Here is a 24046-nt window from a genome sequence, read left to right as displayed (position 1 = left end):
GCATATTTTTGTAAAATCACAAGTAAATGGCAACATGAAGGATAAAGAAGTCCTGAATCCATGAAAGATTCTTTCTTGTTTGGGAATATTATTAATATGTTAGATTCCTTATGGTGCTTCTTTCTTTTAGAGCATTTGAGTCTTACACTCCCATGTTAGGGGTGTCCATTACAGAGTCCCTTCTCTGGTCACCCTGATGTCCTAGTTATAGAACCATGACTTCCCTGATGCCTGAATTCCGACACCTGTAACTGACCTCAGACATTTTCTCTGGTTCACCCCTTTTCTGTGTGCATGTGCCCATGCATGCATGCGTGCATATGTGCACGTGTTGTGTAAGTGTATGAGAAGGAAGTAGAACATGCATTCTGTTTCTTGACTTTGCTTCTTGATACTTCTTTTAACTGTTCTTAATTACTGTAACATAATATCTGGCAGGATAATCCCCTTTTAACTTTGGCTTTATTTTCTTCAAATACTGTCTCAGCTATTAAATCCCCTCCTATGTACATTTTTAGAATTAACTTTCAAGCACCATCACATTCCTGATGGGATATTATAGGAAATGCTCTGGAAATATAAATTAATTTTAGGGAGCATTGGCATCTTTAAAATGTTAATTTATTCTGTCCATAAGCATCTTCTCTATTTATTCAGGGATTTTAAAATGTCCTTTAAGATTTTAAGTTTCCATTGAGAATTTTGTGCAGTCTTTAACAGGTTAGATACAATTTTTTTGCCATGCCTGAAGGATCATTTTTTGTTTTTATTTTTGCTTAGTGCCATATTTTCCTGATTGGTTATTTTAATACAGAAAAATTGTATTGATTTGATGTATATTGGTTGCATCCCTGATAATTTGGCTAAACTCTCCTATTAATGTTCTCTGTTACCTTATTGGCTGGATTTCTTTATTTGATTTCTAGCAGTCTGTGGGTAATGAATTCTTTCAGCTTTTATTTTCTTAAAAGAAGTCTTCATTTTGCCATAGTATTTGAGGATTTACTGCTGGGTAAACAATTCTAGGGTGATTGTTTTTCCTATCAGCACTTTAAAGATGCCATTTTGATATTTCCAGAATTCTTTCATTTTATTATTTCACTTGTTTTAAATTTCTAAAAATGTTTTCTCACTCATTACTTCCATAGTTTTATCCAATCTCTTTTTTAAAAAAACTAATAATTTTTTGAACCTTTATTTTATTTTTATGTGGTGCTGAGGATCAAACCCAGTGCCTCATGCATGCTAGGTTAGCACTCTTCCTCTGAGCTGCAATCCTAGTCCCCAGTTTTATACAGTCTTAAATGGTGTGAGGCAGTGATCCCTTCCTCCTGCCCTGAAATCCTGCCTGAGGCTATTCTAAACTATTAGTCTGTCTAAGCTCTACTTGATGGTTTAGTAATCAATTCAGTTAATTTGTTTTCCTGTTCTCTGATATCTACCTTTGTTTTTATTCCCTGGATTCTCATTTCTAATTCTTCTCTTGGTGAGTATTTACTTAATGGCTTTTTTTTAGTCATTATTTTCTGGGAAACATTTAAATTCTTACTGTTTTGGATGCATCTCATAAAGTTTGACATGCCTTCTCATCATGCTTTAAGGATTTTGCAATTTCTCTTATTATTTCTTCTGTAGGTCATTGTTGGGCATTATTTTTACATAGTACATATTTTGTTTTTTAGATTTCAGATTATAGAATATCTTCTATTTACCTTTTATTATTTGTTCCTGCCTTTATTATATTGAAATAAGAACATAATCTGATTCATGTTTTAAATAACTTTTGAGATTTCCCTTTGGGTCTGTGAATGACCAGGTTCATGAATGCTAAGAATAAAAATAGGTTGTTTTTCTAAAATTCTAAAGAAATCATTTGAAGTACATCACTATAAGTAGGATATTTACATCCTCATTTCTAAGTAGGATATTTACATCCTCATTTCTGAGAGGAGTGTTTTCATATTATACCCAATAAAACATTTATTTAAATCTTGTGTTTCTATGGGGAGCATAGTAAATTATCCAATGAAAATAGTTTATTCTAGTAGATCTGTTATTATTTTTACATTTTGTGGTCACATTTTTTAGGTACACATCCCTCTGTGAGTGTTGTATTTTTGTTTCAGACACAGTTCCTTATACAGGTACATAAATTCTGTTTGTTCTTTCTTTCCTACCTGGGGAAGTGAACCCAGGGGTGCTCTACTATTGAGCTACATCTCTACCCCTTTCCATTTTATATTTTAAACAGGGTCTTGCTAAGTTTCTGAGGCTGGCCTCAAACTTGTGATCCTTCTGCCACAGCCTCCTGAGTTGCTGGAATATCAGGCATGTGCCATTGTGCCTGGCCCATCTGTTCCTGATAATGTTTTTGGTTTTACATTCTATTGTCTGATAATAAAATTGCCTCACTGGCTTTCTTTGATGAGTTTCTTATAAAATATCTTTGATGCTTTCATGTTGACTGTTTGAGTCATGATTTTTTAATAAATCCTTGGATTGAGGAGTGGCTCAATAATAGAGTGCTTTCCTTGTATAAATGAGGCCTTAGTTTCAATCCCCAATAACATAAAAAAATAAATAGATAGATAGATAAATAAATAAAATAAGATTCAATTTGAGAAATCTATTGGTAGTACGTTTCATTCATTTACTTTAATTGTGATTTCTGTTCTACCAGGCTTGTTTTTGCCATATGATTTTATGTTTTCTAATTACTATTGTAAGGGTCCGGCGAACGACGGAGGAAGAGACCACCAAGAGACCATCTCATGCAATAGCAAAAGGGGTTTATTGAAGATCCAGCTAGCTAGGGCTCCGTGCTCACTCAACAAGGGAGAGTGGCCAAGAGCCCCGAGCAGGGGTTAAGCAGTGCTTAAGTACACTTTTTGGGGAGGGCGGGGACTTTACATACATCACAATCCCCTTTAACAAATCACCATACATTGCGGGAAAATCAAACAACAATTCTCAATCATGATTAGTACATTCATTGGCGGGAACAGGTCGGGCGGGGGTGATAGGTCAGTCATAAAGTGGGGTGCACATTCAAACTGATTGGTTTAGGCCCTGAGATGCCTACGTGCTAAGCTGCACAGGGTCCCAGGTTGTTAAACAACTAGGTGGTCAGGGGAGATTATCTAATGGGCAGTCCCGGGAATTGTCCTAACAGCTACAGGAATTTCAGGCTTTGGGTGTAGCATAGGAACTTCACAATACCTGGTCCTTTACATTTTAACTCAGGCTTTGCAGCTTAGAAACTTTACCCTTTCATTATACCTGTTTTATTCCTTGCTTGCTTTGATTTCTTCCTTTCTCCCTTCCTGTGGAAACTCTTTAAATCAGATGTTATTCTTTTTTTCCTCAGTTCTGGAAAAATTTGGGGGATTATTTGTTCAGTCCTTTTTTTTTTTTTAATCCATGTGTTTTTCTTTATTCTTTTGAGAATCCTTGTCCACTCCTCTAGCCTCCACATCTCCTACCTTGAATCTCCTTCTCCCTCTTCTGGGTACTCTCTGGAACCTTCGTCTACCTCCATGCTCCAACACTAGCTAGGCTGTTGGAGCTGCCTTCTCTCACCACTGGTGTTTGTGCTCCTCAGAGGCCTCAGGCTTCTCTGAACTCATGTTTAATCCCCTAGAGCTTTGACCTGCTGCTGCGGTTTGAATGTGTCTCCTCCTAGATTCGAGTATGCCAATGTGATCGTATTAAGAGGTGGGCCTTTAAGGGGTGATGAGGCTGTGAAGGCCCTTCTTTTCATGAACAGGGTTAAAACTTTTATAAGACAGACTTCTGGCATGTGGTGGCAGCACATGATAATCCCAGAGACTTGGGAGGCTGAGGCAGGAGAATTGTTAAATTTGAAGCTAACCTGGGCTACACAGTGAAGCCCTAGCTCAAAAAAATGAAGTGAATATAAAAAGGGCTGGGGATGTAGCTCAGTGGTAAAGTGCCCCGAGGTCAATCCCCAGTATGAATGAATGAACAGATGAGTGAATACATATTTATATACATAAGTAAGATGGACTTTGAGCTTGTTCTTCTCTGTTTTCCACCTTCTACTGGGCAAGGATGCAGAGTTCCCTCCCCTTGCCCCAGGATGCAGCACTCACCAAATGAACCTACTGGTGCCTTGAATTTGAACTTCTCAACTAGAACTGTGAAAAAATAAATTTGTGATCCATATAACTTACCTAGTCTCTTGTATTCTGGACTCATATACCTTGCTTTGGTTATTATGTCTGCCTGGGACTAGAAAACTTTGATAGAAAAAAAAATACAAGAAAATCCGGTTGATTTTCATTATCTGTCATTATAGGATAGTTCATTACAGGTCAAGGAACATAGAGTATGAAGATCTACGCAAGACATCAGAGAACAGAATCCATTGTGTTAAAAATGGATTGTGTTAAAAATAGTAAAAATAAGAATACATCCTGACCATGTGGAGAGCTGTGCTGGAGAAACATGTTTTCATATTATTTTCTCACTGATGGCTGAGATTGAGAACCACTTAGCCTTTCTCTAAGAGAGAAATAAGGCCTTCTCTGGAGCAAACCTGTGTGATTATGTGAGAAAATTAACTTGAAGTAAGTTAGGTGTCTCAGGTAGGAAGAAAGGACATTCTCATTCACTGAGTTCTTTCTGTGTCTTGCCCTCCAGGGTGGGCACCATCCGTGGTATTCTCACTGAGTTCCTGAGGTGTAGGTAGCCACCATGCTCATTTCCCAGCAGGACTGGAGAGAGGCTGACTGAAGGTGGCAGCAACAAGGTGCAGCCCCTCGCCAGCTTCTGGATGCGCCAGGCCATGATTGCAGGAGTCATGCTGTTGGAGATGGCACACTCCCTGGGCCATGCTGAGTGACAGGGCTTGAGGAAAGACCCATGTGCTGAAATGACCTTTGCTCAGAGGAACTTAACCAGGGGAAGCCTGAAGGGTGCTAGCAGTTCATTTCAAGGGTGGTTGAATTGGGTTGTCTTACAGAAGAAGACAACAGATACTTCCTTTGTGAATATTCATGGGGACATTCACAGGAGGCTGACATGGAGGGCTCATGATGATCTGGATTCAAATGGGTAAAAAAGATCAAATTTATAACAAGGAAATGACTAGAAAGATTTTTTTTAACGTTGAGAAAAGTCATGCAGTATATTTCCATAGCAGCCTTCTGTCATTATTTATTTAGCATTTTAAGCTTTGACTTTACTCTGGATTCTAATTAGCAGCTAACTTCTAGAGAGTGTCAAACCAAGGAGAGATTCACAGGCTGCAGAAGGGCCAAGGATTGAGAGTCAAATGAGAATCCTCTTCCTAGTCAGAGGAGAAAAATGTTAATACTTCCCTGGATGCTACTTGCTGACCTCTGTTGTGCTGCTGAAGAATGAGCCACCCTTTCTCTATCTCATGCTTATGTATTTTTTTAATATGTCTTTATTATAACATGTTACTATTATGGGTTTCTGCGCTGTTGCCACTGAATAACTGCACTCCTAGAGAGGAGGGGTCTGCTGTGGTTTTTCCTTGTATTCAGTGAAGCTTTGTTAACCAAATGAATGGATCAGTCCTCATTGAAAATGTAGCAGTAGATATGAATCTGCCTCTTGGCTAGACAACTGAGGCTTGATTTATTTATAGAACCCTGTCCCTGAGCCAGCATGCCTGTCAGTAAGGCTAATCCGAATGCATAGTTTAGGGCTTGGAATGGATAGAATTTAATGATGAAAGTAATAGGTGTCATAAGAAGACATTGTGAAAGAGGAATGTATGAAAATAAAGATGTAGGTAAAATTAATTTAATCATCACTGTATTAACCAGTAGCTAGTATGAACAAGAAATAGTATACTGAAGGGAACAATAATACATTATATGTGACAAAAGTATGAGACTCTACTGCAGGAGATTAGACTGCAGTGTATAGAGGAAGTGAGGTAATAGTAAAAAAGAAAAGTAACACAGACATTTTCCATCTAAATTCTTACCTTACTGACCATCATGATGCTCATGGAGGTTGTGATAGGAGCTCTGTGGGAAGATTAAATAGGTCCTGGAAGAAAAAAACATGGACTTGGTTCAGTGTTCTGCAGATATTCATATATCTCACTGTTCTGTGCTGTTCTGTGAAAAATCCCTCACCAGAGGGAGGTGATGAGGCAGAGTTGGATAGGCATACATTTTCCTTTCCCTCTAGAAATGCTTTGTACACCCAAGAGGTGTCAAGCCAGGGTCCATGATTGGAAAAGTGAAAAGTGATAATCTAGCATGTCAGAAGACTGTAATTTCTTTTGAAATTTCATTATCTTGCCTTTCTTAATTCACACAGCACTTGCTGTCTCAAGGAGCTGCGGAAGGATGGCCACTGAGCTTCACTGCAGGCTTTCCCCTGCTTCCCTACACTTGACCCCTAGTGACGTGATCAGGTGTTTTACTGTTTCCTCTGGGCTGCCTCCCTCATTTTACAGCTTGGGAGGTACAGATATGCACTGAGTCCATTCTACTTAAATATACAACACCGACTTACTATTTCACAGTATATTTTATGTACTTTGTAAGTTGAGTCTGAATAGCCAGAATTACCTCAAAGGATTTATTTATTTATTTAAATGTATCACTTTAAAATATAAGTGTTTTTAACCTGTGGCTGCAGCATTTTTTTCTTTTTTTTTTTTTTACACATGGGCTAAGGTAGTTGCTGTTCTTTCTTCTGGGCCTCCTCTGGTCTTCTAGCCCCATGCTTTATTTTTGAGTGCTTTGAACTTATGTGATGAGTATAGTCTGTGGTCACCACTCCATCCCATGTGCTTGCCTTCAGCCAGAACCCCTCCTGAGTCAGTGCCAGCCTGCTGTATCTGGGGAGGAGGGCAGAGGTGGACCCAGGCTGCCTTTCATAGGGATGTGCATTTCTTGACCTGGAAGAAAAGTGTTTTTAAAAGCCCAACCTGGCCATTTTAAGTCAGGATTAAACATTTGGTGGTTGGTTCATCTCTTAAATTCTCTGTTGGTGTCTTGAAATCTTTTATGGAGAGAAGTATGGGCATGTGCTGGTTTCCAGTAAGATGCTTTTATTCAAATACAGTTTTGGTTTAACGGCCATATAAAAATGCCTGTGTGTGCTCTGACCAGGTCTGAAAGTGTGCATGTCCAACATGTGAAACTGCAAATTGGTTTGTAGTATTTTCAGATACTCAGTTATAAGCTCAGCTTAATTCAGCAGCAATAAAAAATTATATTAATACTTTATAAAGTTCAGCAGTGGCTTTGAGGTAATATTTACCTTAATTTATGAGCAGATGAACTGCTTCATACTAATTCTAATGATGATAATTTAATGGTAATTTTGTTCCATTTATGATAAGTGCTTATATCATAACTTAAGGTGAGAAAATGAAATGGGAAACGTCTGTGGCTAAGATAATAAAAAAAAATCTCAAAAATAAGTTTGAATTATTTGAATAAATGGTTCTTCTGTCCCACCCAAAAGCTTCAGTTGCATGATTTTTATGGTCATTAACTGTAATTCCTTTTCTAATTCTTTTTTTTTTTTAAATAAAGAGCTATTATTTAAAAAATTTATTTTCCCATTTTTTTGAGGGGTATTCTAGTTGTATGGATGGTGGCCTTTGTTGTTACATACATACATGCATTAACTATAATTTCATTTAATGTGATATCTGCTGGAATACAGTGCCAGCTGAACTCAAAATTTCTGTGATTTGTCTTCAGTTAAAAAATAGAATGCAAAATAAAAACTCGTTGTGATGATATTTCAAAGAGAAAATTTAAGAAACTCTGATTAAAAAGAGGGTGAGGGGTTGGAGGAGAAATGTGGGTAAAGTGCAAAGCCACACTCTCTCCCTCCCTTTCCTGTTGCTCTTGCCCAGAGTGCAAAGTGGTTGCAGAACTGAGAAGTGCGGTTTCACTTTTTGGAGCAAGGAGCTAAAACTGTTTAGAAATCTTTGATGGGCTTTCTAAAAATAATTTATTACTTAGGCAGTACTGTTTTTCATATCAATTTTATGAATTTTTTTATTGGAACATTCTAAAAATTATTTTGATGGACTGGTTTATAATAAGAAAGTTAATCATATAGTTACATTAGAGGACATGTTAATCTTCTGTACTATGTAATATTCTTAAGATAATTGACAGACATGTCATAAAGTCAGTTGAGTGGCTACTGGCCTTATGAAATGTCCTGTTGGTTGAAAATTAAAGTTTTTCACTAACGGCAGATATTGAGAATTCCATAAATTAAAAAAAAGATAATTCTATAACATTGCTTTGTACATTGCAGTGACAAGGATAACCTTGCCTCTGATGTATTGGTAAAAATTATGTGTTGTATTTGCAATATAAACATCACAGGTAGTCAATAACAGACAATAAATTGTTGAAGTATATACCTGTGATTGGTATCTTTTATCATAGTTATAATCCATGCTATTAGTCATGAAAAGTAATAACTTCTAGTGTTAGCTATTTAAATTATGTTCAGCTCTCTTGAGAAACATATTTGAACATATTTTATGCTTGCTGAAAAAGATTTTTCAATGGATATTTTCTTTCTTTGAAGAATATGTTGGATCACTGATAAGTTAAAATAGTACACAATTTAGTTAAGAAAAATAGAAGTAAAAAATAAATATGTCCTTCTTTTAACTTCTTATGGTAAAGACTGAAAAACTCAATTCATTTAATGACTTTCAAGAAAAGGAAAAAAATATTGAGTGGTACATAAATGTTTGAAGTGTAAAGTAACCAAAGCACCCTCTGATATTAGAGACAGTTGGTTTCTGTGGTTGCTTTGGATTCTGATGTCAGCCCCTGTGATTACTTGACCTTTAGGTGAGTCTGTTTTCTCATTTATGAATTAGGGTCAGTAGTAAAAATACCTGCCTCCAAAGGCAGTTATGAAGAAGACAAGATGGGATAATGTGTTTGAATGAGCTTTGTAAACATGGTAGACATGTATACAATCTGTTAACATTCTTGGCAATCATTAAGTAATTTGGGGCTAGTTACTTAATTATGTTTGGACTGTTCAAGAGGGATAACAATTGTTGCTCTCACATAGGGTAATCATGAGGATTAAATGAACTAAAATATGCAAAGCCCTTGAAACAGTATCTGACCCATACAGGTAAACTTTGGCTGTCATTTTAGTGACCACTCTTAGAGAAGAAGAGGTTGACCCAACCTCTCTGTTAACCTGGTGGAAGGTTTTCATGGTACTCATTCTACAGTGTTTTGAATATTAAGATTCCATTGGGATTTTGATGGCTTAATAAAAGTTGTATGTTCTTAAACAGCTGTTGTGGATGAGCGTCTAGAATTGGATTACGTGATTGCAAGTAGGAAGTAGAAGGCAAGCAGGCACTCCCTGTTCACTCGTGCTTAAGGCTGAATTGTTGGAAATGCCTCTTTCTGGTATTCAGACTATATATTCTCTGTTTGCAGATACTCCATTTAATGAACAGTGATTAAGATACTGTCTTTTTGAACAGTTATGCAAAATTATTAATTAAAAATCTGTGTCTGGAATGTCTGCTGCTGTCACCTCAGATGCTGAAAGGAGAAACCGCTTTTGTTCTCTGTGAGGTCTGTGTAGTGTCAGTACCAGTTTTCTCTAAGTGCTTTTTCCTTTTACAGAAAAAAGTAAAATTCAGATCTATTTTGCTTAGATAACTATAGCAAACAAAATAGCTGTTTGATACCCCATATTAGTAGTGAATTATAATGTTTCCATTTGTTTGATTTCTTGTAGTGACATTTTATATGCCCTCTCTTTGGGGACTAAAAGCTGGTGAAAATATCATCTGAATTTCACTAGGTCATTGCATTGGATGTGTAAAAATAGACTTAGAATAGGAATTAATAATAACAGTAACAAATAATATTGCTTATTAAATGTCTGCTATATATGCCATTCATAATGCTAGGCATATGTAATGCGACTCATTCATGAACACTGTGAGATGTTCACATAGTGGTTTTTTAACTTGAACTGAGTATTTATTTGAAGGTGGCTTTAAGTGACATTTGTAAAGCAAGTGTTTCTGCAGTGTACTTATTAGTTGGGATGCTGTGGGAAATGACGGGAAGGATGTGCTAGAGTTCTTCCAGGCTATCTCCAGAGATTACCACCACTTTCCCTGTCAAATACCAGAGCATCCACCATGGGAAACGAATCCTTTGGGTCAAGTTGTTCATCTTTAGGAATCCATGGAGTTGTCCCTGGAGGGGTAATGGATTAAATTACTGAACACCTAAATGGGAATTCAGTTGGGAAATTATTTTCCTCTGAGCAAGAAAGGAGCTGAAGTGGGTGTTTAGCCTCCTTGTATGATTTTTCACAGTGGACTGGCCTCTTATGACCCAGGGTCCTCATCATGGTATGTCCTAGAGAAAAGAGAAGTTAATTGTGTTGGTGAGATTAGGTCTTGAGATATTTTCAGGCTGCTTGTGGAAAACTATTAGTGGGAAAAATAGAAAAGGGTAATGGAGGTATTAATTAGATAGTCTTGCATTATAACTCTACCTGCTGTTAGCTTTGTGTACAACTTTTTTTCTCTGAGTGACAGTTGCCTCATTCATTAAAACTATGGCTATGATAAGATTTAATCAGAGGATGTGTAGAAAATGCCCTTCACAAGAGTGGAATTGCTGTGGAGATGTAGTTTCTTTGGTCAGGGCTCCGTTGAATTTGTTCAGTGATCATTTCACTGTAATAATCTGGTTTTTAGAAATGAGAAGATGAGCAGCCTTGGCCCGCACCTCTGGCAGTTTCTCTGGGTGGGATGCATTCACTTTTCCACGTATGGTGGCTCCCTGCTGTCTGAATCTTACCTGTTCATTTGCATTTGTTATCTAACTGAGCCTGTAGATATTTACTGTTTTGTCAGTAAATGAGATTTTTCATTAAAAAAAAAAAAAGCATGCAGCACTGGGCACGCAATAGAGCTCTTTAAATATTTCCTTCCTTTTTTCTTTCCTGTCAATGCCACTGATGATGTAGTAAAGGGAAAGTTTAAATCCAGGAGATTTCAGACCCGAAATATCAAACAAAATAGCTGTTTGATACCCCGTTTTTGTCTCTGATGGCCATGTGACCAGAGAGAACCACTTAATTCCTGAACCTCACTGTTTTCCTAGGGACATTTCAGGGTTTGGATTAGCTCATTTTCAGGATTTCTTCTCATGGTGAACTTGTTTGAAAAGTGATTAAGTACCACACTTGAAAATATTTCATTTGTGAGATATTACAAATAAAATAGTCAAGTATGGATTATAAAAGCGATCTTCAAAGTTATAGGTTATTATAATCTGATAAACTGAAGAGTTTCTTTTATTCCTGTGCTGTTGAAATTTTTGTTGTTATCAGGATAAAGTTACCAGGGCAGACCTCAATGTAGCAGCTCTGTGAAACTGAGAGGGAGACTCATAGGATGGATGACAGCCTTCGGATGGAAAGATATTTTGACAAAAATGGAGCAATGCTCCATAATTGAAAAAATATCAGTGTGCAAGGCTGTAATTTAGGTTTAAAATCAGTGGCACCAGTAAAGGTAGGGAAGGAAAAAAATCTTAAGAGTAGGTAGAAAAAAAGAGCTAGGCTTTTAGTTGCAATGTTTACTGTCAATGTGTGTTCAGAGCCATCACCGTGCCACATATAGAAAATATTAGGACTTCCCCTTATTTAGATAAGCAACTTTTCAAAGTAAGTTTTTTGTTGACTTGCCTAGCAGGATGATAGTACATGAATAAAAACAACACTGTAGGCATTGGGAGTGCAAAATTAACTTAAAAACTAATAGGTGTGATTAAAAGTTTTGGAGACTACTGGATTAGAAGTTCTGTTGTCAAAGAGGTAGCATGATACAGTGGAAAGTATAAACTTTGCAGTCAGACAGTTCTGAATATAAATTTGGCTTTAACACTTAATGATTATCCAACACACCTTTTTGAGTCTTGTTTTCATAAAATGTGGGGTCGGTGTTGTGATATTTCTCTCATGGGTTTGTTGGGATTATTACATTGAGATGACTTTCCTATTGGCTTTGGTTAATTTCTGGTTTGATTCCACTATGGTTAGAGTATAAATTCTGTGTCATTTTATTCTTTTAAATTGCTGAGGTTTGCTTATGACTAGGTTGTGATGTATTTTTGTGACTATTCCATGATCCCTGATGAGAATGTGCATTCTGTTATAGGGTGATGTGTTCTATAGATGTTAAGTAGACCCAGATGGTTGATGTGCTTTATATGTCTTCCATCTCCTTGATGATTTCTATCTTGTAGTTCTATTAGTTGCTGACAGTGGGATGTTTAGCCTCCTTGTATGATTTTTTCACAGTGGACTGGCCTATTATGACCCAGAGTATTCAGCATGGTATGCCTAGAGAAAAGATGAGTTAATCTGTGGGTGAGATTAGGTCTTGAGATATTTGCAGGCTGCTTGTGGAAAATGAATGGTTGCTTCTCTTTATTCTGTCTAAAGATACAACAAATGCAAACAGGCTGTAGGGGAGAATATTTGGCTTCAGGCAGTAGAATGTGTTCTGATCCTATGACTTCCATAAATTTAGTACCGTGACTTCTTGGGGTTTTGGGAAATTATTATTACTCCTTGGGTATGTCTTCTTTCATCTTCCTCACAACTACCAAGCAAGTATGGACACCAGACCCCCTTCATTGGGCTGGGACTCTGAAATTTAGGTTCTCTTTCACTCAGATACAGATCCAAGTGTTTGACCCATTCTTTTGGCATGTTAACAACCTGATTTCACATTTTGTAGTGACACATATAAAGTTATATGCTTTCTGTTCTTTGGCCAAATCTCTTCTTAATAAACCTCTTGGGGAAAATATTTTCTAGTGGAAAAGAAAGGAGTTCCCTGTTAAGTGACCAAAAAAAAAAAAAATCACTGTAGGCTATATGCCTTAACAAAGCTATATGCCTTTACCCCTCATAATATTATGGAGAAAGTTATCACCTTTTGGGGCTTCCCCCCCACCCTCCTAGACTAGTTCTCTTTAGGAAAAACTGTTAACAGCTAGGATTCTGTTGGTGTCAAAAAAAATACATAAATGTGATCTTCTCTTCAAGATCAGTATTTAGTAATAACTGGAACAAAGAGTCATTCTATTTTAAGTGTCTCTTTTAAATAGCATATTACTGGCATTAAAAAACCACTCAGATTTGATCTCAGCTGTTAATTTGAGTATAGAACAGAACACTGTGAAGATTGTATGTTGTTATTCATATCCTATATCTATAGTTTTTCCTTCCATTTTTAATTAACTTTTCTTCTTTACTATTTATTTTGCTGCTTTAATCTCTTTTTATTCAAAAAATTTTCATTATTTTCTTTCTACTGGTTTGGACATTATACATTCCATCTGTTAGAATTAATTTTTAACACATACACTGATTAATATCACAAAAATATATCTATATTTTCATAATTTTGTGAATCAAAGGACTACTAATTTGTTTGGGAATGAAATAAATCAAAAGACACAACCAACTCAGGGTTCTGAAATCTAGATGTGCTATTGTTCTGTGATGCTAATCTGATATTTCATAGTTACTTGCTAATTGTATTCTTATTAATGGCTCTTATTAATGATCCATCCTGTAGAGGTCAAGACTGAGGTGAATCTGGTGTTCCACAATGTGATCCAGGTCTCACTACTGTAGCTTTACTGTGTGTGGCTCTGTAATTATAGTGAAGTTGCTGCCAGTGACTGAACTTGAGTTAGGAACTAAAATTTTTAAAAAAAGGTAAAAATGAATCTCTTAAGATGAAATTGAAGAATATCTATTGGAATAACTAAAAAACTTGCTGCTTCATTAGTGAAATTATTATTACTTCTTGGGTACGGAGAGGGACACTTTTCTAATCATTATCTCTTGATTATTTTACCAACAGTGTCAGTTTAAATTTAAAAAATGCTGAGGGAGAAAAATAGTGAATCAGAGAAAAAAGTTTTAAAAAAATTGTGCTTTATAAATGGTCTTTAATTTTTTTTTTCTTAACACAAGCTTTCATTGAGTGTAGCTAAATTAAATTACTAGCTGTAAAGGCACAGCTGTTAGGTTTACTATTAGGCTTAAATCTCTGATTAAAATATGGAAATTATTTTTCCTAATTTCCTTTGGGTAAAAATGCATTACCATGAATATATTAACAAAGTGTGCTTCCCATTAGTATTTCTCTTAATATATATAACATCCAGATATGTGTTGATGAGAAAGTCAAGCCAGGGTAGTTGTAATGTGGACACTGGATCAGACTTCTGGAATCTTCAGTTCTTAACTTGTTTGAATTATTCACTCTGAGATACACTCACAGTTTTACATCTCTTTGACTTAGTTTGTTGCTTTTCAGAAATGAAGGCATAAATCTTGATTTCACATGGTTGTGAGAAAGTTAAGAAATTTTGAAAAAGACAAAAGTTTTGCATTTAAATATATTATATGTTAAAATGTATTAATGTTCAACCAGGAAAATGATATTGTCTCTCTGATTGACAGAAATACACAATTTATAGAAAATTCAGGAGTGCTTTTTGTAAGAAATCAGAATATTTTCCAAACACTTATACAAATAATGTTTCTTTCTTACCTCCTCTTCTTTTTTCCCCCTTTAATTTCCTCAGCTGTAAAAGATCATAGTGACATTTCATTTATTTAAAACATAGTGCAAGGTTTCAGAAGATTTCCTTGGCTTGAAAAAAATGTTTTTTTTTTTTTTTGCTTCAATTGTATTTTAAAGAAAATGACAGTTTTTGCATGACTTTTTTTCATAGGAAATTCAGCAGAATACAACAGACACTAGTATGGCAGTATGTATAAACATGGCTGTATAACCAATGTGATCCTACAATCTGTACACGTGGTAAAAATAAGAATTCATACCCCATTTGAATCAAATGTATGATATATGTCAAGGTTATTGTAATGTTTTGAGCAACCAATTAAAAAAAAAGATGTCAAATACAAAAATTCCAGTAGCATAAAAAATTTCCAGGTGTGCTTCTTACCCAGATTCATCACTGTTTCACTGTTTGCTTTCATTGGCCTTTTTATTAGCTCTTCTCTCTTTACATACATATTTTTCCCTGAATCATTTGAGGGTCATAGACTAACCTGAAACTGTTTCAGTGGATTTTCATAGGAACTAGAATGTTTTCTTATATAACTTCTGTGGTAAAAATCAATGAATTTAAAATTGGTTCAGTCTGAATTTGAATTTTGTTTATTGTCCCAATAATGACGTTTATATAGAATTTCTCCCTTTGGGTCCAGGACCTATATACATATGTTGTATTTAATTGTCATATCTCTTTTGTTTCTTTTAACCTGAATCCAGTCTTCATCCTTACTTTTCTCTTTCATGACCTTAGTGTTTTTGAGGACAACAGGCAAATTTACCATATACAACATATATTCACAGATTTCTCTAAAGTTGTATTTGTTTGCTTAGTTATTAACTTACTCATTTACATTTGTTACAGACTCAGCATTTCTTATTCAGTGGATTATAAACCATTATCATTAATATTTATTTTAATGTACAAACTTCCAAACTTGGCCAGTGGGACTCTCCCCAAGGTGGCTCCTTCTTTGACATGCCACTGTCAGTCTTTCCGCATTGCCTTTCTTTCAGGCACATTATTATATTCTGGGCTTCTCTTTCTGCTGTGTTCCTAGAAGCAGTTGGGTTCTGCAAGGAACTCTGGTTCTTTTTAGTCAGGAATGGTTTTTAGATCGTGGTGCTGGAGTGCCCTTTGCTATCAGACTGCCATAACTTTTAGACCCTCTTTGAGGTTAAAGCCAGGGAAAAAGGAAAAAAGTACACAAATAAATACATGTCCATTCATTTTTTTCCATTGATCTATCCATCTGTTCAAAGTGTGGCTTCTTCCTAACACCTTTAGTTTCAGTTCCATTCCACGGGGTTTACACTAGTATATCTCCTTTCCATGTTTGTAACTAAACTTGCCATCTGTGAGTAGTGGGCCTTTATTATTCTCAGTATACTTACTTACTTGTTCAATTAAAAAAAACATATTTTTAGAATTTCTTGCCTGTAATACTGTGAAAAGAAACCTACTAACTACAGTTCAATATTGTTTAGGGTTCTTTTTATCTAATACTGAGAGTACAGTCCAAAGTACCATATCCATCTCTTTGATGTGATTATGTTCTTTATCTGCAATAGTTAGGTTCTTATGTTTATGTTATATTCTTTTTATTTCATTTCATTTATTTATTTATTTTAGTCGTTGATGAACTTTTATTTTTTTAAATTTATTTGTGGTGCTGAGAATCAAACCCAGGGCCACACATTCAAGGCAAGCACTCTACCACTGAGCCACAACTCCAGCCCTACGTTGTATTCTGTTGTAGCATCCTTCCACCCATGCTTGCTGATTTTACTTATTGGTTATATAAAGTAATATGCTTTCAAGACTAAGATATACCCAGAAATGCCATGACTCCTATTCTTTCTACCCAGTTTTCACCTTAGTGAAAAGAAGAACCTTAGTTCTTGTTATTAGTTTCTGATTTATCCTACTTATATTTCTTTTGCAAAAATAAACCCATTGTATGAATACAAAAATTTTTCTTATATTTAATTAGCTTTTATTTTATTATGTGTTAACTTGAACATATTTTTTCACATAATTAAATACCATTTTCAGATCTTTTTTGTAAATTATATTTTTCTCATTCTTTCACACATAAAGGTAACATGAAGTGTGTGTATATGTGTATGTGTGTGAGAGAGTGAGTGAATGAGCACATGTGCAAGAGTGCTTTGCCTTTTTTCCCATTTGACAGTATATTTTGGGTGTTTACATGTCAGTTCATAGAGACTGACCTCGTTTTGTTCTTTATTTTATTTTATTTTTATTTATTTTTTATTGGTTGTTCAAAACATTACAAAACTCTTGACATATCATATTTCATACATTAGATTCAAGTGGGTTATGAACTCCCATTTTTACCCCAAATACAGATTGCAGAATCACATTGGTTACACATCCACATTTTTACATAATGCCATACTAGTGACTGTTGTATTCTGCTACCTTTCCTATCCTCAACTATCCCCCCTCCCCTCCCATCTTCTCTCTCTACCCCATCTACTGTAATTCATTTCTCTCCTTGATTTTTTTTCCCCATTCCCCTCACAACCTCTTATATGTAATTTTGTATAACAATGAGGGTCTCCTTCCATTTCCATGCAATTTCCCCTTTCTCTCCCTTTCCCTCCCACCTTATGTCTCTGTTTAATGTTAATCTTTTCCTCCTGCTCTTCCTCCCTGCTCTGTTCTTAGTTGCTCTCATTATATCAAAGAAGACATTTGGCATTTGTTTTTTAGGGATTCGCTAGCTTCACTTAGCAAAATCTGCTCTAATGCCATCCATTTCCCTGCAAATTCCATGATTTTGTCATTTTTTAGTGCAGAATAATACTCCATTGTGTATAAATGCCACATTTTTTTATCCATTCATCTATTGAAGGGCATCTGGGTTGGTTCCACAGTCTAGCTATTGTGAATTGTGCTGCTATGAACATCGATATGGCAGTATCCCTGTAGTACGCTCCTTTAAGGTCTTCAGGGTATAGTCTGAGAAGGGCAATAGCTGGGTCAAATGGTGGTTCCATTCCCAGCTTTCCCAGGAATCTCCATACTGCTTTCCAAATTGGCTGCACCAATTTGCAGTCCCACCAGCAATGTATAAGAATACCCTTTTCCCCACATCCTTGCCAGCACTTGTTGTTGTTTGACTTTCTAATGGCTGAGAATCTTACTGGAGTGAGATGGTATCTTAGGGTGGTTTTGATTTGCATTTCTCTGACTACTAGAGATGGTGAGCATTTTTTTCATGTACTTGTTGATTGATTGTATGTCCTCCTCTGAGAAGTGTCTGTTCAGGTCCTTGGCCCATTTGTTGATTGGGTTATTTGTTATCTTATTGTTTAATTTTTTGAGTTCTTTGTATACTCTGGATATTAGGGCTCTATCTGAAGTGTGAGGAGTAAAAACTTGTTCCCATGATGTAGGCTCCCTATTTACCTCTCTTATTGTTTCTCTTGCTGAGAAAAAACTTTTTAGTTGAAGTAAGTCCCTTTTGTTGATTCTTGTTATTAACTCTTGTGCTATGGGTGTCCTATTAAGGAATTTGGAGCCCGACCCCACAATGTGTAGATCGGAGCCAACTTTTTCTTCTATTAGATGCAGAGTCTCTGATTTGATATCAAGCTCCTTGATCCATTTTGAGTTAACTTTTGTGCATGGCGAGAGAAGGGGATTCAGTTTCATTTTGTTGCATATGGATTTCCAGTTTTCCCAGCACCATTTGTTGAAGATGCTATCCTTCCTCCATTGCATGTCCTTAGCCCCTTTATCAAATATAAGATAGTTGTAACTTTGTGGATTAGTCTCTATGTCTTCTATTCTATACCATTGGTCCACCCGCCTGTTTTAGTACCAGTACCATGCTGTTTTTGTTACTATAGCTCTGTAGTATAGTTTGAAATCTGGTATCGCTATGCCGCCTGATTCACAAGTAGGATTCATCCCTGGGATGCAAGGATGGTTCAATATATGGAAATCAATAAATGTTATTCACCACATCAATAGACTCAAAGATAAGAACCATATGATCATCTCGATAGATGCAGAAAAAGCATTCGACAAAGTACAGCATCCCTTTATGTTCAAAGCATTAGAAAAACTAGGGATAACAGGAACTTACCTCAACATTGTAAAAGTTATTTATGCTAAGCCTCAGGCTAGCATCATTCTGAATGGAGAAAAATTGAAGGTATTCTCTCTAAAATCTGGAACAAGACAGGGATGCCCTCTATCACCACTTCTATTCAATATAGTTCTCAAAACACTGGCCAGAACAATTAGACGAAAGAAATTAAAGGCATAAAAACAGGAAAAGAAGAACTTAAATTATTACTATTTGCGGATGATATGATTCTATACCTAGAAGACCCAAAAGGGTCTACAAAGAAACTACTAGAACTAATAAATGAATTCAGCAAAGTGGCAGGATATAAAATCAACACACATAAATCTGTATATCAGTGACAAAACTTCTGAAACGGAAATGAGGAAAAACATCCCATTCACAATATCCTCAAAAAAAAAATAAAATACTTGGGAATCAACCTAACAAAAGAGGTGAAAGATTTATACAATGAAAACTACAGAACCCTAAAGAGAGAAATAGAAGAAGATCTTAGAAGATGGAAAAATACGCCCTGTTCATGGATAGGCAGAACTAACATCATCAAAATGGCAATATTACCAAAAGTTCTCTATAGGTTTAATGCAATGCCAATCAAAATCCCAATGGCATTTTTTTATAGAAATAGATAAAGCAATCATGAAATCATATGGAAAAATAAAAGACCCAGAATAGCAAAAGCAACTCTAAGCAGGAAGTGTGAATCAGGTGACCTCGTTTTTTTAATAGTTTCCAAGTATTGGACATCAGGTAGCTTATGTAGCCATCAGCATTTAGATTGTTTCCAGTATTTTGCAACTAAAAATGTTGCTGCAGTGGATAAACTTGTGTATGTGTACCCACACACACATACACTCCCATACATTCATAATGTTAGAAGTGTATATTTAGGGAAAATTCCTAGAAGTGTGATCACTAGGTCAAAAGGTAAACAGAAAAGTGAATTTGATAGATATTGTCATATTCCTGTCCATACAGACTGTACCAACTTCCGTTCTCATCAGTAAGGTAATGAGAAGACCCATTTCTTCATAGCATTCATAATAAACTGTGTTATCAAATGTTTTAAGTTTTACTAATCTGAAAGATGAGAATAGTTGTGATATAGTTTTAATTTGCTTTTATTTTGTGTTAATGTGAACATATTTTCATATGATTGAATACCATTTTTAGATCCTTTTTGTAAATTGTCTTTCTGTGCCTTTTGGTTGTTTTTTTGAATTTTAAAAATCTTTTTCCCCTTCATTTGAAACATTCTTGATACGTTAGCCATAATAGCCCTTTAGCTGTGATATGTAGTACAAATTTTTTCTCATGGTTTTTTATTTGTCCTTTATTAATGCGGACATAATTCATATATCATAAAATCCATCTATTAAAAGGGTACAGTTCTGTTATTGTTTTTTAATTAAATTCACAAAGTTATGCAACCATTACCACCATCCAGTTCAGAACATTTCATTACCATAAACAGAAACCTTAGGCCCACTGGTGGCCATTCTCCCTACACTTTAAATAGCCTGTCAGTCACTAATATTTCTGATTGTATGGATTTACCTATTTTTTGTGCCTGGATTCTTTTAATTAGCATAATATTTTCAAGGTTCATCTATGTTATAGACATATTAGTACATCATTCCTTTTTGTGGCAGAATAATATTCCATTGTATGGATACAAAACATTTTCTCATCTGTGAACAGACATTTGGATTGTTTCTACTTTTTTGGGTATCACCAATGATGCCTCTATGAACAATTGTGTATGTGTTTTTGTGTAGACAAAAATTTTCATTTCTATTGTGTTTATGTGAGGAGAAACAGCCAAGTCACACTGTAAATTTGTGTCTAACCTTTTGAGGCTCTGCCAGAATATTTTTCAAAAATTTGTTAAGTAAGATTCTTTGAAGCACCAAGATTTTGAATTATGATGAAGTACAACTTACTAGGGTGTTTTTGTAGTGGTGATGGTGGTTTGGTGTCATATGCAAATGCTGTTGTTTAATTCAAGTTGACAAAGGTTTATGTCTATATTTCTTAATAGTTTTATAGTTTTATATTTCGTTCTTTCATCTATTTTGAGATAAATTTTGTATAAGGTATGAAGTAGTCATCTAGCTTCAGTCTTTCACCAGTTATCCCATCACCATTTGCTGAAATTGTCATATTACCATTTGTTGTTATAAGTAAATAATTCATAAATGTATGGGTTTGCCATTTGTCTTTTGAATTTGCTTCTAATTTTATAACTTTGACCAATAAAGATTTCCTTGTACATGAACAAATCTGTCAGTCTCTCTTATTTGGATTCCGAGTCAAAGGAAGTCTTTTCCTATACTTAGAATTCATACATGTTTTTCTTTAATAGGAGTATCTCTCCCCCACATCAATGCCTATTGACTCAGAATCATTTATTTTTTTAATTTTATTTTTTCAGTTCTGGGTATTGAACCCAGGGCCTCATGCATGATTAAAAAAAATGCTCTGCTACTCAGGTACAAACCTAGCCTTTGAACCATTTATTTATTTATTTATTTTTGAGAGAGAGAGAGAGAGAGAGAGAGAGAGAGAGAGAGAGAATTTTTTTTTAATATTTATTTTTTAGTTCTCGGCGGACACAACGTCTTTATTTGTATGTGTGCTGAGGATCGAACCTGGGCTTCATGCATGCCAGGCAAGTGTGCTGCCACTTGAGCCACATCCCCAGCCCTGAACCATTTATTAAATGTCCATTTTGTTCAGTGATTTTATGTACTATTTAGATGATATTTCTGGATTTTTCTAGTTTGTTCCGTTGATCTGTTTATGTACCAATATCATACTTTATTATTTTTTTGTGGTACTGATAATTGAACCCAGGGCCACTCACACACTAAGCGAGCATATTTTCACTGAGCTACATCCCCAGATCCCTATACTTTTAAGTTGAAATTTTAATTTTGTACAAGTGACTGTCATATAGTTGTGAGAAATAATAGAGATTCCTGTGTCCTTTGCCCAGTTTTCCCTTATGGTAGCATCTTGCAAAACTGTAGTTTAATATCAAAACCAGGATGTTAACATTTACAACAATCAGATTATTTTCCATTTTCTTGAACTCATTGTGTTTGTTTTGTGTGTGTGTGTGTGTGTGTGTGTGTGTTTTATGCCATTGTATAACATGTGTATGTTCCTGTGTTCACCACCACAGTCAGCATGCAGCACAGTTTTATCACACAGGGGTACTCACATTGCCTTTTTATAACTACACCTACCTCCTCTCTCACCCTCTCTGCCGGCCACTAATTTGTTCTCCATTTCTGTAATTTTGTCACTTTAATAGTATTTTAAAAGGCAAATTATAGTATGTAACCTTTGGGGATTGGCTTTCCCCTCCTTTTCTCAGCATACTGTCTTAGAAATTCATACAAGTTGTTGTATTGTTCATTCCTGATTAAGTCCCAAGCTTGTCTACTTGCTACTGATAATTGAAATCTTGTCATAACAGAAGCAGATCAAAAAGTAACCTCATAAATACTATTTCACATATGTTCATTGTGTGTGTGAATTTGTTTAACCATTCACCTGTTGAAGGACAGCGGCAATATTTCTAGTCTTTTTACTTATAAATCTGCTATGATAATTTATATACAAGATTTTTCTAGAATAAATGCCCATGAGAGTGATTGTTGAGTTGGGTGATAATTGCATATTTTGTTTGTATAAGAAACTGCGAAACTGTTTTAATAATAGAACTTTTTAGTATGTTTTCTTATCTGGTGGACTAATATCCCCTGGTTGCTTTTGTTTTTAGGTATTTTTCAAGTTTGAATGGGGAGAAATAATAGCATTATACCAACAACATGTTTTTGTCTAATTTACACTGTTTATTAAATTACAAATAGATCATCAAATAGTATTTTCTCTGCTTTTCTAACTTCTATGACTAGGTTTTAGTGTGATTTACCTTGGCAAATTATCATTTTAGTATGCTGCACATTTTGTACCTTTTCTGAATTTTCTATTTATTTATTTACATGCGAGACAATAGTGGAATGCATTACACTCATTATTACCCATTTACAACACAATTTTTTGTAACTCTGTATAAAAAGTATTTTCACGCCAAATTATGCCATTATACATGTACTCTTTTTTTTGCATTACAATTGTTAATACTCATATATTCCACAATTTATCATATCTCTGTTTGTTATAAGGTATGTTGATCCAAATTCAAATCTTCATACATGTATTTTGTATAATGATGACCATCACCTTCCACCATCCTTGCTATTCCCCTTCCCCTTCCCTTTCCCTCCCACCCCTCTTCCCTTTCTAGAAATAATCTTCCTCCCATACTGTCCCTCTCTACCCCACTTTGAGTCACCCCGCTTATATCAGAGAAAAATTTTAAGAAAACAATGTTATAGAATTATTTATCTTCTGTTCCTTTTTAAATCTATTTGAAACAATGGAATTTTCATATATATTAATGACTCTCAAACTTCAGTGGGTGACAGAATCACCTCCTTGTTAAAACACAGATGACTAGGCCCCACCCATAGAGATTCCAACTCAGCAGGCCTGGGATGGGACTGATTGCATTTCTACAATTCCAGGCTAGGCTGAGGCCATTGGTCTGGGGACCACACTTGAAAAAAATCACTGGTCTGTATTAATGAAATGGAGCACAAGTTATCTCAGGGAATGTTGCTGGGCATTATGATTGGTATTCTATTGATGTTTATAAGATAGGAGTAGTCATTTCTGTTGCAACACAAGATAAGTAAGTTTGATATTTAAGTCATATATCTGAAAGGAGATAGAAAACTCCAGTTTTAAATCTTCTATTTATTGAACCCTTCATTTATTCATTAGATTCCTTATCTTCAACTATATTTTCAAGGCAGGGAAAGGGAGTATCTTATTTAGAAAAACTTAAAAGTTTTTCTGAATATATTTTCTCAGATCCTATATTCGATTAACAAAAAGCCCTTAACTTCAGAATTCATTGAATAACATTTGCATCTCTGTGCCTCTGTTCTTTACATAATTAACTGTAGTGAAACTGAGAGTTAAAGCTGAAATTTAGTTTTATAAACTTAATAATGGCCTTTATAGCTGCCAATTACAACTTGGTTGCCTTGAAATAATAAAACTTTTGGTTGAATTAGTACTTTTTAGGTGTTTATCTTGTCTCATGATAATCCTGTTACTTCATCACAGATTGTATGCATATCTTGACTGAATTGAAACTGTATCAGATAATGAATCCTGTTTATTTTGAAAT

At 35.3% G+C, this 24046-nt stretch overlaps 1 protein-coding gene across 1 annotated transcript in view; it reads left to right on the top strand.

Annotated features, from left to right (window-relative positions):
- Nucleotides 1-24046, top strand: part of Sh3gl2 (SH3 domain containing GRB2 like 2, endophilin A1) — a 217873-nt gene that overhangs the window by 72091 nt on the left and 121736 nt on the right. The window lies entirely within an intron of this gene.

Source organism: Callospermophilus lateralis, chromosome 2 (genome assembly GCF_048772815.1).
Source record: "Callospermophilus lateralis isolate mCalLat2 chromosome 2, mCalLat2.hap1, whole genome shotgun sequence".
In the NCBI taxonomy this organism is placed as follows: domain Eukaryota; kingdom Metazoa; phylum Chordata; class Mammalia; order Rodentia; family Sciuridae; genus Callospermophilus; species Callospermophilus lateralis.
The sequence above is the reverse complement of the archived record's forward strand: the minus strand, read 5'-3'. Positions and strand labels throughout refer to the sequence as shown.